Source organism: Ptychodera flava, chromosome 1 (assembly GCF_041260155.1).
Source record: "Ptychodera flava strain L36383 chromosome 1, AS_Pfla_20210202, whole genome shotgun sequence".
NCBI classification, from domain to species: domain Eukaryota; kingdom Metazoa; phylum Hemichordata; class Enteropneusta; family Ptychoderidae; genus Ptychodera; species Ptychodera flava.
Window position 1 is genome coordinate 21,743,152 of NC_091928.1, and position 14,033 is coordinate 21,757,184.

Genomic DNA, 14,033 nt, shown 5'->3' on the forward strand with positions numbered 1-14,033 from the left:
CAGTGAATGAGGTTTCGGCCAAAATAGATTTGCAGATCAGGTAACTCCACTGTGATGCTGTTCACAATGACACGCATTTCTTCTGCTGTCTGAGTGTAGAATGCAACTGTAATGCCATAGTCACTATTTTGTGGAGGGACTGTGTCACTATCAAGCAGTACATCTCTAAAACCACGGTCCAAGTTGTTGGAGGGACTCGACACAAAGAGACAAAAACTGTTCATACACCGAGTGTAGTCTAATCAATCGGAAGAGTAAAGACTCTCCTAGGTCTTCGGTATTTTCAATTCTTTTTACAAAGCTGTGAGAAAAGATCTCGTTTCTACAGTTTCACATCTATACATGCATATACAATCCACATTAATATTTAGCGTAGATTTAAGTGCTACAAGCGGTATGTTTTTGTCAAGGGTTTTAGTGGAGTAGACAAATGAAACCATAGACAGTAGAAGCGAAATGAAACTAACGAAATGTGTAAAACCGTGGAGAGGTAGGTGTCCACGCAAGTAAAAGCGAGGCGCTGCCATTTCCATCATAGAACAATGAAAGTAATTTATATTGTCATTGTGTGATATAAGACAATAGCTGCATTAGGACAACAATTGCATCCCTCCACTGGAGATACCGTTTAACACGCAGTATATACAGTGATTTTTAACAAGGAGCGCGCCAAAATAAAGTGAATGGCACGAACTAACTCTTTGTCATTTGACATACACGCACTAATCTGTCTGTGTCCATACATGCCAGGACAACTGAACACGCTAGTCCTCCGTTACTGGGAAAGGAATATCGACAACTGCAATTAGTTTTCCCTGGTATACACTTGAAAGTCGAAGACTGTTCGGCTAATTACTCAGTTCAGCTCGTCAGTGTAAAGACGACATCTCAAAAACTAGAGGTGTCTTCATTGTTGATGGGGTACAAAAGGTAAGTTTAGGGACGGAGCACAATTATCCACAGGGGGGCCGGAAGAGAAAATAGGGGGGGGGCACGAAAAAATGAGTGTTCTTGGGGGTGGGCCATGAAAATTCCAGGGAAGGTAAGGGGTGGGCCACCAAAATTTTTTACACCATGACAGACAGAGAATATTTTTCAGCATTTTTGTTTCTTGTTAAAGCTGGAGTTCCTTGTTAAACTTCTTGTAGCATGATGAAATACCAAGTCTTAAACCTCACAATGCAGTTGTTATGTGTAAAATGAGCAATATTATTATTGGAAATTGACTTCATTTGTCAACAATAATAATGGTTGGTAATGATACAGGGGCTAGGTTGAAACTGGTTATTTCATCATGCTATAGGAAGAACTAGAATACGTAGTAGACACACGGGAAAAAATACTGAAAAAAAAGGAGAAAAAATGGCATTAATGGGTTATTTATAGTTAGCCCATGGAGGACTATTCCAATGGCAGACTGTCATTACAGTGGAGTAACATTGAATATCTTGGGTAGTCATACAAAGGCAGACACTGGGTTGTGATAAGTGCATTGAAATCACAATGGTCATGTTTTACATTCAAACAGATACTCAGTTGAAGTAAAGCATAGACATACAGGTATATGAAATGCTAAACATGCATATCAGCAAACAGACTTAAAAATAATTATGCAGTTCGGTCTTCTCAGTGACAAAATTGTCCTAAAATTCTTACTCTTTGCTGTATCATACTTTGGAAATTAAAAAGACAATGCATTCATTCTATATATACCATGGGTAATATGTACATGACCCCTGTGTGACCATTTGTTCGGATGACTTTTGAGTAAAACTATATTAAACTGAAGGGGAAAAGTTACGTGGAATTCTGCTCATAAAAACACTTATCTTTAGGGTTGTGCAGGAATCTGTCAAAAATGTCCTCCAAATGTCTTTTGTTTCAGGGTATTCAAACTAAACACACAACACACAGCATAATAACTGAACATTCTTATATAGGGATGGTTAAAGGTACAGTTGCTAAATTTCTTAATTTCCCTGGTATTTAGTCTCGGTATAAATTGACCGTTATTGTTCAACTCCCTAAAATATGTGGCATTGTCCAGTGTTCAGCATATTTTGTGTTCTGTGTGTTTCACTTGAAGTTCTTATTTTACTCAGAGTATGATGAAATGCACAATATTGAGCTTGTTAGACTAACTTGGAGATGTGCAGTGAACACTGTCATCATTAAAAATAATCCATGTCTTAATCAATGCTTCAAATTTAACAACTATAGTAGCACTGAAAGAACTTGTAGATTTTTTATAAGGTATTTGGTAATTTCATCATTCTTTGAGATTAAAATAGCACAACACAATACTGAAAAATAGCTGTTACAAGTAGTAAAGCTTGAACATATGTTATTTTGTTTGTTTATTATTTATATATTTATTTCTTTATTATTTATTTCAAGAATGCAAGAATGTTGTTTTCACTAAAGCATATATATTAAAAGTTATAAGGATTATATATATCTGTACAACTTTGTACCTATGTAATCTTTCTTTTTGGGCAGGGGGCACAACAATTTTGTTGCCGTTGATGGGGGGGGGGAGGGGGCCACTAAAACTTTTGCTGGTGTAAGGGGGCCTGTAAAAAATATATGCACCACATATTTTTTCTTCTAGCCCCCCCCCCCCCCTGCCGTTAATTGTGCTCGTTCCCTTAGGTGATAACTGGTCGTTTTGGCAGAAAACTGTTACGACCTAAGTCGTTTTAGCCCCGTATTTTCCTGACCGAAGTCGTTCGGCACTGGCACCTAAGACGTTTCGGCTGTGCTATTTCCAATAGTTCAAAGTGTTTTCCATGCTTCATGTTCTCGTCGAGCCTTATCAATTACAACCGTTGTGCGAACTCTTTCAACCGCGGCGGTCAAAAGCGCACGCGCGCACACGATATTTGCCTTCGAACCTGCAGGTGCCGCGATAGGTGATAACATGTCTACACGTATTCATTCTAAAAATCATTTGACACACATTGATTGTCCGTCTGGTGTACAGTACATGAAAATTTGATAATCGTCGTGGCGATGTATGTTTGACCATGGTTAAAACAATGACGTAGCCGGCTATTTGGTACGATTTAATATTGGGGAAAATAGTGGTGCCGAAACGACTTTGAGTCGGAAAAGACGACTTTGGATGTAACGGTTCAGTGCCGAACGTACACATAAAGTTTTAGCGAGTACCGTTGTTTTAGCAAGAAAAGTATGTCATTAGTTCTCACTCGTAATTCCATAGTAATGTAAACTTTTTGAGGAATTTTAATGTTACTGATTCACTGTACAACTATACCGGTCGTACTGTTTATCTGTTCTATTGTAAGCCAGAGAGGTCCTGAAGTGCCATGACCTAGGATATCACCACAGTCGCCCAATCACATCACGCCACAACCACAAAGGACTGCACCAGCAGTTATGATATGAACACTCTTATTGGCATATCACTGATATTTCAGTGATATGAATATATATATTAGTCAGGATCACCATCGGGGTTATGGAAACCAAAATATCTTTCTCGGCATCTCCACTCGTGGTCCGTATACGCATGGAACTAAAAAAGGAGCAGCCCCTTGGTATATGAAAACACAGCCCCTACACCCACGGGAGGCCGTGATGTAAACTACAGAACAAGTGAATGTTGATGGCAACTACAGTACTTTGTGGAGTTTTTGTTCGTTTGTTTGTTTGTTTTAGCAAGCCTCTGATAATAACCGGTTTGTGCAAGTTTAGCCACAACTCTTAGTATATTGAAAATTGTTTTCTGTTTCCGAAAAGCTGAGGGAATTTATACGCCCAAGAAAAGTTGAGGGAATGTATACGCCCTAGAAAAAATAACATGGGACAGATATTGTATAGCACGCATATCTGCCTTGGGCCCTTTGTTCCGGATACAAATTTTTTGTCTAAGTTGTCTGTGCACGACTTCAGTCTCATTTTAAACCATAAACGGTCGAGCAGTTCCCCTCCACTGTTCATGTTTAAAACATTTATAAGGATGTGAAACTTTTTTTCTTTCAGAGCATCCTGGCAGTGGATGTACCAAGTGAATTTTGTAAAAGTAGTTCCGAGCAGCATCTTGTCCGTGCAGTTCAAGCCTCGTGTATTGCGAGTGAAGACAGGGAAGCTTCAAATACCAAGAGAAGCCGTATCAGACGCCACAGTAGGAATTCACAGAGACTCAGCTGAATGGATAGCTACGTGTCTTCCAAGTACATGTATCCAACTGCAGCAATTTAAATCTTGAGAGATTTGAAATTCGATGTCCCTCATCGGGTGTCAATGTATGTAGCGATGTGAAGGCAATAGATGCCACGAATAATTGCTTAATATTGTGCTAACCCTTTTGTGGCTCTTGTATAGTGAGAGTAGAGACAGAAAGGAGATTGTAAGTTGTTTTGTACTCCTATCGAAAAGCATATCGACTATCATACATTTTCAGTCCAAGGTAGCTCAAATGCGAAATCTTGCTGAAGGTGATTGCTCTTTCTGTAGCTGGGTAATGAAGTTGCAATGCCTTGCCTTTTGTAAACAACGTTTGTGTCAAGAGTTCTAGGTGGGGTTCTGAACGTCGCTGAAAGATTCCTTCAAGTGAAAATACCATCATGGCATTTCTCGGAGAAGTGTGTAGGGAAAGTGTTTTGCAGCACGCATTTTCGGGAGCTCACCAGAAGACTCAGTCAAATGAAAAACATGTGGAATACAGCGTACATGATACAAGGATTGAACTGAATGAGAATCTTATATGTTATAAGAGTTTTTGTCATGAGGAAAGCTCGACAATGACGCACAACATAAAATGTCACCAGAGGGTTAACTCAAATGAAAAACCGTTTGTTTGCAAAGTCTGTGGTAAAGGTTTCAAGAAGAATTCTCATTTGAAAGATCACCAGACTATTCATACCAACGAAAAGCCATTTGTTTGTAAAGACTGTGGTAAGAGTTTCAGAAAGATTGGAAATCTAAACGCTCACCAGAGGATTCATTTATCTGAAAATCCACTCGTTTGCAGAGTATGCGATAAGAGTTTCAGGTCGTATTCAAGCTTAAAACGTCACCAGATGACTCACAAAAACGAAATACCATTTGCTTGCCAGGTCTGTGGTATGAGATTCACAGAAAGTGATTCTCTTAAAGCCCACCAGAGGGTTCATTCAATGGGAAAACGGTTTGCTTGCAAGGTCTGCGGAAGGTGTTTCGCACGGAATGACAGGTTAGAGCGTCACTATAGAATCCACACAAACGAAAAGCCATTTGTGTGCAACGTTTGTGGTAGGAGTTTTACAGACGACAGAAGCCTTAAATGTCACCAGAGAGTTCATTCAAATGAAACACCGTTTGTTTGCAAAGTCTGTGGGAAGGGTTTCAAGTGGAATTCCAGTTTGAAAGATCACGAGATGATTCACACAAACGAAAGGCCATTTGTTTGTAAAGTCTGTGGTAAGGGTTTCATAAAGAATGGACGTCTGACTATTCACATGAGGACTCATTCAAATGAAAAACCATTTGTCTGCAAAGTATGTGGTAAGGGTTTTACAAGCAATGACATTTTAAAGGGTCACCATAGAATTCACACAAACGAAAGGCCATTTGTTTGCAAAGTCTGTGGTAAGGGTTTCATACGCAATACACATTTAAAACTTCACCAGATGACTCATCAATAAAATAAGAAACCTTTTGTTTGCAAGGTGAATCACGTTGAAATAGTTGAAAATGAAATACAAAGTATGAAATAAAACCACAGCATCCACACCAAGGGTACAAATAAAACCAGTTTGTTTTGAAAAGTGTGTCTGTTATACAAATAAAGCTTTGTCTGGTATTATATCTTTTTTATATTTTTAATTTTCTATGAAGGTAGATATTATGATATAGGTTTCTTCAAATAACTATGGAAGTTTGAAAATGAATGATCCTCTGATTTCTTTCATGAGCTCCCATTTTCTAAATCCTATGAAGTGAATATTGCCAGTCATTGTAATTTATGGGCACATTCCACCCAAATTTTCCCATTGAAAAATAGCAAAGTAAAAGTTTATCACTCGTCTAAGTTGCAGACGACATCAAGTTTTCCTAACAATTCCAAGAATGTGCACATGCGTGGATGATGCTTTAAAACTTACTCTGTGAATATTTGTCTGACTGTCAACCAGTCTGTAAACAGTTTCTAAGACTGTCAACCTTTCATAAGTTCTTTGCTTGTATCAACACTAAAATTATGTATATCACGTGACCAAATATCGACGAATAAGGATAGAGATTTGGCATGTAATGTGTTCAATTGCCCCTTTCTTAGATTTTCTCATATCTTTTTTATGTCAAGGAGTCCATATTTGTCATTCTTTCATGGTTTGACTCTTGTCTCCTACTCTGTAATGTATCTTTTTATCAATTTTTTCTATTTTATGTGTTGAATATGTAGATGTATGTTTGCAACTAAATTGTTCAGACTTGAAATCGATATGTCAACAACGTTTCCGTTTCTTCGTTTCTTTACATTTCTTTCGTTGTCAGAAATAAAAATCTCTTTCAAGATACTCAATAGAATTTTTTTCATTGGTGGAGTGCATGACGAGACAACTAAGACATTGAAAACTTTCGAAACATCTGATTCAAGCTTCCGTTGAAAACACATAGCAGGAAAGTATAACTCCTGGTAGCGAGTATTCCTTTTGTGATATACCAACATTATGGCTGTGGAACTACCGCGTAAAGTGTCACCATAGAATTCACACAAAGCCATTTGTTTGCAACGTTTAAATACGACTTTACCCTAAAATGTCATCTCAGAATTCATTACAATGAAAGGCCGTTTGTTTGCAAAGTCTGTGGTGCGGATTTCACAAAAATGCATTTTTAAAAAAAATTTACTGAGTGACTCAAAATTAAAATGAAAATCCCTTTGTTTGCGAGATGAATGGAAAGATCTAGAGTTGAAAATGAAATACAAAGTATAACATACCATCACAGAATCGATACCTAAGTACTGCATAATGTCTATTAAAAACAAATAAAACGATAATGCTCATGGTTCACGTCACGGTTGCCAAACTGTCTATAGTCACTGCCATAGTTTTCGGACAATAAATATTTTTCGACCTATACAATTAGAAAGACAGCGAAATTAACGAGGTATATTGACAATTCTTACAGAAAATTTCAGTGCATTTATCATTTGTGATTTAATTGCCGGGAAGGAGTATACTTGTATGGTCACAAATCCAAAATTTGCAAGCCCGTTTGATATCATAAAATATGTCGTCCGACAACTGCCGCAGTAACCAGACGACACAGTCCGACTGGGATGTGAATTGTTCATGGACAATTTAAAATAGCCAGGCCAAATTTCACATTTCAATGTGCCGAGAATATTCTCTCGCTGACACTTTTTAAATGCATATTAAACTGCGAAAATTGCACCGAGTATATTGCCTACATTACAATCACACTCGACCAGGAAACTTACGTCAACGCGTACTCAACATATCGATTTTTCCCTAAAACTTGTAAACATTTTTACACAGGAGATTTTCTACCCCGCAAAAACAAGGCCAAAATACCGGTGTGATAAAAATATCTACGTTTCATTGTGACTCAACAGTGAACGAAGTTTCGTCCAAAGATAAATCACGGGACCGTGGATAAATTTACAGATCAGGTAACGCCTTTATGTTGTTCAAAACATAGAGCTAAAACAGGAGCTCCATGTTCACGATGAAAAGCATTACTTCTGCTGCCTGAGTGTATAATGCAACTGTTATGCCATAGTCACTATCAAGCAGTACATCTCTAAAACCACGGTCACTCCACAAATCTGGGTTCATCGGTTGAATTTAACGTGTACTGTTATCAAAAGAAGAAATTTAAGAATGAAAAAGACTGTCAGATTTTTTCTTCAGTTTAGAGCGAACAAAAATTCTGGCTCTGCCGACACGTATGAAAGACGCTATCAAATGAAAATAGCCTTCACACAATTGCGTATAATATCCAATGCCGATTTATCGCTAAAAATCGATAAGGAAAAAATTGCATGCTTGACGCATCATGAAATACTGCTTATCGAGAATGTACCAACGTTTCGAAGTAGCAGGAGATTTTATTGTAAATTCGGGTTAATTCTTCGTCAAGACAAACACCACCGTACCCACTCTCTGGAAAGACGCTACAACTGGTTTGACGTCACCAACAGCGAACGCCAGCGCAACGCGCATCGTATCAACTAATCCCCCATTCGCGCGTTTTAACAATAGCGTTTCCCGACAGTTTTTGTTGAGTGACCGTGCACAGTCCCTCTTTGGACCGTGATTCAATTAACAATTTGAAATAGCCAAGCCAAGCCAAATTTCAATATGCTGGGGAAATTCTCTCTCGGTCACTTTCTGTTTTAAATTCATATTGAACTGCCAAAATTTCAACGAGTATATTGCGTTCATTACCGACCACACTCGCTTACGTCAACGCGTATACTCAACATATCAATTTTTCCCAAAACTTGTAACTTCTTTTACATACAAGATTTTCAATTCCGCAAAAAATAAGGTCCAAATACCTGTGAGATCAAAACTATCTACGTCTCATTGTGAATTCAACAGTGAATGAGGTTTCGGCCAAAATAGATTCGCAGATCAGGTAACTCCGTTGTGATGCTGTTCACAATGACAAGCATTTCTTCTGCTGTCTGAGTGTAGAATTCCATAGACACTATCAAGCAGTACATCTCTAAAACCACGGTCCAAGTTGTTGGAGGGACTCGACACAAAGAGACAAAAACTGTTCAAACACGGAGTGTAGTCCAATCAATCGGAAGAGTAAAGACTCTCCTAGGTCTTCGGTATTTTCAATTCTTTTTACAAAGCAGTGAGAAAAGTCTCGTTTTTACAGACTCACATCTATATATGCATATACAATCCACGTTACAATTTAGTGTATAATTAAGCGGGACACGCGGTATGTTTTTGTCAAAGGTTGTAGTGGAGTGGACAAATGAAACTATAGACAGTAGCAGGGAGATGAATATGTGTAGAACCGTGGGAGGTAGATGTCCACGCAAGTAAAAGCGTGGCGCTGCCATTTCCATTGTAGAACAATGAAAGTAATTTATATTGTCATGGTGTGATATAAGACAATAGCTGCATTAGGACAACAATTGCATCCCTCCCATGGAGATACCGTTTAACACGCAGTATATACAGTGATTTTTAACAAGGAGCGCGCCAAAATAAAGTGAATGGCACGAACTAACTCTTTGTCATTTGACATACACGCACTAGTCTGCCTGTGTCCATACATGCTGGGACAACTAAACACGCCTGCCCTCCGTTACTGCAGCATCGACAACTGAAATTAGTTTTCCCTGGTATACACTTGAAAGTCGAAGACTGTTCGGCTAATTACTCAGTTCAGCTCGTCAGTGTAAAGACGACATCTCAAACACTAGAGGTTTCTTCATTGTTGATGGGGTAAAAAGGTAAGTTTAGGCAATAACTGGTCGTTTCGGTACAAACTGTTACGACCTAAGTTGTTTTACCCCGTATTTTCCTGACCGAAGTCGTTCGGCACTGACGTCGACACCTAAGACGTTTAAGCACTGCTATTTCCAATAGTTCAGTGTTTTTCCATGCTTCATGTTCTCGTCGAACCTTATCAATTACGACGTTGTGCGAACTCTTTCAACCGCGGCGGTCAAAATCGCACGCGTGCACGTGATCTTTGCCTTCGAACTTGCAACTGCCGCGACGGGTACGTGACGGCAATGATAACATGTCTACACGTATTCATTCTAAAAATCATTTGACACACATTCATTTTCCGTCTGGTGTACAGTAAGATGAAATTTGGCAATTGTCGTGGCGATATGTTTGTTTCTTGGCAACCACGGTTAAAATAATGACATAACAGCCTATTTGATGGCTATTTAAGGCCAAAAAAAAAAGAGAAATGTTTCTGGTCAGCGCGCGCGTCACTTGACTTGAACAACGGCGCGTCACCCTTTTTTTTCCTTGTTTGTGGCCGGCGGCTGTGGCAAACTACATACTGATTACTATAACACCAAACCAAAACGGCTGAAGAGAAAATTCTTTGGGGCACATGATCAGTGACTGCATGAACAATTTAAATGTTACTATATTGATAACACTGTAAAACTCAGTGTTCTCCCCAGACCATAGAGGTCCCGCTACGCTTTCGCCTCTCCCCGTACGCTTTGATTCTCCCCGAACGCTTTCAAATAGTCCCGCCATCCTTTGCGTAGCTACCAGCTGATGCATGCATTGTCTACACATTAGCGCTCACTGCAACTTTCAACCTGGTGGAAGGTGTGAAGTATGGTATGCATCAGATAAGTTGTCCGTAAGTGTTGAGAGGAACGTTAAAACAATAGAAGAATCGGCTGGGTTGTTCACAGATTTTCATTCCAGAACGACTATTACGACCAACAAAGACCAACTCAGTATACATCGCGGACAAGTGTTCACAGAGGTAGGCGGTGTAGCACTAGCCACAGGTGTACGGAACGTTTCGTAGATCGTCGTCGGATGGGAAGTGACTGACACTGTGAGGCCGAAGGCCGAACCTAGGTACTGTATATATAATACTTGTACAGTACCCGAGGTTCGGCCTTCGGCCTCACAGTGTCAGTCACTTCCCATCCGACGACGATCTACGAAACGTTCCGTACGCCTGTGGCACTAGCAGGGCCTTTGATCACATTCCCATGCTTTGATCAACGAAATGGATCGCAAAAGAAACGAGTTGACTGGTGAGGTTGATTATGATTGTACAACGATGAGTTTTGTCCTAGTACGATCACGATCGCGATCGAGTTCACATTGCATAAATTTCAATATGGCGGCGGCCATGTTGGTCGACGGGTTATAACGTGTTGACATTGATACTGGCGTCGCATGTGGTGCAACTCTGACACGTCCTCTGAAAGATTTTACACCTGATTTTCGAGGGATTCTAGTCGTACCTAGTTCATGTCTTGTGATCATCTTATTGGTATTTTTAAAATCAAGAATCGAACGACGATGTCCTGTGGCAGTAGAAGTTATGGGGGGGGGGGGGGGCGCTGGTTGAAATTATTCGCGGTATTTGTCGTTCAAAAATGATATAAAACTCAATTAAATTTGAATTGTGTAAAGCTTAAACTTGTGAATTTTCCTCTTTGTTGGCAAGTTTTGACAATTTATTAGCAATATATGTATTAATGAAACTCCAATCAGACAAACCATTTCATGCTCTCAAAGTTTCAATCTGAATCTTGTTTTAATTGCAATTGTAATTACAATACTGTGATGATTTATTTAAGTGTAATAAAGAGTTTCCATGATGTTCAAACTGCACACTTGTGTGTTACCATTGCATTTTGTTGTGAGTGTACATGTATGTGTGGATGCATGTGCAAGCTTACATCCATATGCAAATATAAATTAATGATATGCAAATGATTATGCAAATTAGCCGCTACGCTTTGGCGCTTTAACTGACCCTCCTCCCTCCCTTGAGGAGGAGAAAAAAAATCCGCGTCGCCGCACCATTTTTAGCTACTATAGTATATAGAAGCTATTGGGATGGGTATCCGTCCGGCGTCCGTCGTCAGTCTGTATGTATGTATGTATGTATGTATGTATGTATGTCCGTTTGTGAGGCGTCCGTCCACTCAAATATCTTGAGAACCGCAGTACTTACTGATTTGATATTTGTTGTGTAGATTAAAAATATGATTTTGAGAAACTGATTTTTTTAATTTTTTGATATTGTTGAAAATAGGCAAATTAATGCCAAAAAAGGTGTTTTTGGTAAAAAATCTTCTTCTTAATAACCGCTGGTCAGACAGCTTTGTTATTTGGTATGCAGGTCCCTAGGGATAACCCAACTTAGATTTGTTCAAATTGTGATGAAATATGCAAATGTGTATTTTCCAGGAATTTTTTTTGTCATTTTTGGTCAAAGTTTTACTTACATTGTATGTAATTCTTGTACCAGTACTGCTTGTACTGTATAAACCCTATCAATTCACCCAGAAAAAAATAATTGATATGATTTTAGATAATTGAATTAATTAGGAAATCATCAAAGCCAAAATAATTTTAGTGTGGAATTATCAGAAAGTTCAACTTTTTTGACAGTTCATAGTGAAATGCTTACCATCTTTGAGGATGAAAACATGTAAAGGTATCTTATTTCCTGAATCCCAACTTTGATATATTCTGAACCACCATTTATGTTATCTAAAAGAAATTGCTCATAATAGTTTGTCATGATAGGGTGGTCAAATAAATAGAGGTAGAGAAAGTTCTAATTTCCATTTATGGTTGACTTGGTACTTTTTGTGGAAAAAAATAGAGTGGTCAATTAAAAGAGTGGTCAAAGTGATAGGGTTTTTATGGTAAATCTGGGCTGTAAGATTCCTCATGTGCTATTTATAGCACTTATGCAATCTGTGTAAACAGTGCAATGAAAGTGTAACATGATTCCTTATAATGCTTTTGATGACCTTGAACTTCTTAAGTTTCAAACATTTGTCTCTTCAGTGTGCTTTCTCTGAGTACGCACAGTCTCAACTTATTCAACAGAACTTACTTACAATGTTAATTTGAAAGTTAAAATGTGCTTGGTTAGTAGGATGAAAATACTGATATTAAAAGATAACCAGCTCAAGATTCTTTATAACCTGACAGATATGCTGTTTTTTTATGACGTAAATCTTGATTTAAGCAAGTCTTGTTTACTCTAATTAGAATGTAATTAACTCTCATTTATTTGCTATTATAGACTAATATAGTCTGATGAAATATGCAAATCTGTATTTTTACAGAATTTTTTTCCATTTTTGGTCAGGCCATCCTGAAATGAGCTATCAAAGATATCCACCTTCTTCATCAATACATGTGTCACAAAAGGTTATTCTCTACATAACACAGCAGAGCTCTGTCAACTGTTGAGTCGCTTGTTTTTTCAAAACCGCTGGTCAGACAGCTTTAATATTTGGTTTACATGTCCCTAGGATGACCTTAGTGAGATAATTTCATACACTCAGGAAATACTTAATTTTGTATCCATGTCTATAGTAGCTTCAGGGACTTTGGCCCTATGTTTTTAAGAAAGGCCTGACCAGAAACATTTCTTTTTTTTTTGGCCTAATATTTGGGAAAAGAGTGGTGCCGAAACGATTTTTGATGGGAAACACAGGGCAGGAACGAGTTTGGCTGTAACGGTTCAGTGCTGAACGTCTATAGATATAGTTATAGCAAGGACCGTTGTTTTAGCAAGAAAAGTATGACAGTAGGCCTACTTCACCGTACCTCCGTTGAGGAATTTAATGTAACTGAGTATAGTAAAAAGCCTACTATCCTTGGTTTACTGTACAAATATACGGGTCGTTCTATTGTCCGTTTTATTGTAAGCAAAGTGCTGGAGAGGTTCTGAAGCGCTATGACCTAGGATATCACCACAGTCGCCACATCACATGGAGATAGAGGGTCTTGTATGTAGTGACAGACTGAAAATCGTTGAAATTTTCCACGAGACAATTTCAACCTTTTCTTTTAAAATCAAGAGGGGGGGGGGGGGGGCTTCACACATCAAACTTATTGTTGTTAGTGATTCCCCAGTCCATAGAGGTCCGTGTGCTACCTCTATGGCCCGTTCAAAACGGAACGATTGTGTTTTGGTGTTCTTTTCGAGGTGGCAAGTTGTCGGACATTAGGATTTTGCCGCTGCGTCTCTGTAGTTCATGATGCCACTTAACCATAGCATGGCTTGTTGTCTTTGTTTTTGTCGGCTTTTTTTTTGGGGGGGAAGTAGCATCTGGCATTCATGTCTGTGGTCTTTTGGCGTTGTGTCCGATTCTGTCTACCACATTAGCTCCACCTTTTGTCAGTCAAGGTTATCTATAGAGAGAAAACACATAAATGATGCACTGTAGGTGGTTTCCATAGTAGCACAGTCTCTCCATCAAGAACTGCACTAGCAGTTATATATAGACACGCTTATTGGCATATCACTGATATTTCCTCAAAGCTTATAGTCAGGTTCACCATCGGGGT

The 14,033-nt window shown here is 38.7% G+C and overlaps 1 protein-coding gene and 1 long non-coding RNA gene across 4 annotated transcripts in view; both read left to right on the plus strand.

Annotated features, from left to right (window-relative positions):
- Window positions 1-671: 671 nt before the first annotated feature.
- LOC139132803 (uncharacterized) lies at window positions 672-6,521 on the plus strand. The gene is made up of 2 exons (XR_011552447.1): window positions 672-930; window positions 4,006-6,521. It is a non-coding gene; the product is annotated as an uncharacterized lncRNA (long non-coding RNA).
- A 2,645-nt stretch (window positions 6,522-9,166) lies between these two features.
- The window catches only part of LOC139132810 (zinc finger protein 420-like), a 35,211-nt gene continuing 30,344 nt past the window's right edge, over window positions 9,167-14,033 (plus strand). The window contains exon 1 of one of the 3 annotated variants that reach the window (XR_011552455.1): window positions 9,167-9,451. The gene's annotated coding sequence lies outside the window, so the exon portion shown is untranslated. The other 2 variants (XM_070699080.1, XR_011552456.1) reach the window with 2 other exon arrangements.